This window comes from Guillardia theta, assembly GCF_000315625.1.
Source record: "Guillardia theta CCMP2712 unplaced genomic scaffold GUITHscaffold_47, whole genome shotgun sequence".
NCBI lineage: Eukaryota > Cryptophyceae > Pyrenomonadales > Geminigeraceae > Guillardia > Guillardia theta.
In genome coordinates, this window is record NW_005434627.1 from 40,797 (window position 1) to 41,451 (window position 655).

Genomic DNA, 655 nt, shown 5'->3' on the forward strand with positions numbered 1-655 from the left:
TCCATCTCGTTCGGTCTTGACAGGAACCACTCGATGAACGCGCGCGAAAGCCCTACCCTGACCCGAGAGGCCCGAGCAGCCCCGGTCCCCTCCTCGCCCTCGCCCTCGCCCTCGCCCTCGCCCTCGCCCTCGCCCTCGCCCTCGTCACTGTTGCTGCCGCTGCCTTCTTCCCGTCCTATCCTCCGTAGCGAAGAAGCTTCTTTCCCCTTGTTGTAAGGCCAGCGCGTGATCCCGAGACGGCGGCAGGCGCCTCTGAAGGCCGTCAGCGACAAGCCCTGCATACAAGTCAGTGACACCCTCCAGCCTCCTCCTTGTCGTCGTGTCTCCCTCACCAGCGAGGCGGCTGCTTGCTCCTGCTTGACATGAAACAGACTCTCAAGGTCGCTACGCGTCACTTCCACTGCCGACATGGGCCGCTGGACGCTGTGTCGACGGCGAGGGTAGACGCGGATGGAGGCATCAGGGGGGTCACTGTCAGAGCTGGGCATGGCAGGGAGGGACATGCAGGAGCAGGTGCGTGCGTGGAACGGGGCACCAGCGCTTATATGGGGTTGACCACTAGCGACCTTTTCAAGTCGGTCACGTTGCACCATGGCCTGTATTATTACTCATCGTACTGGTACTAATAACCCGGCGGGCCGCATTGTCGCCAGAA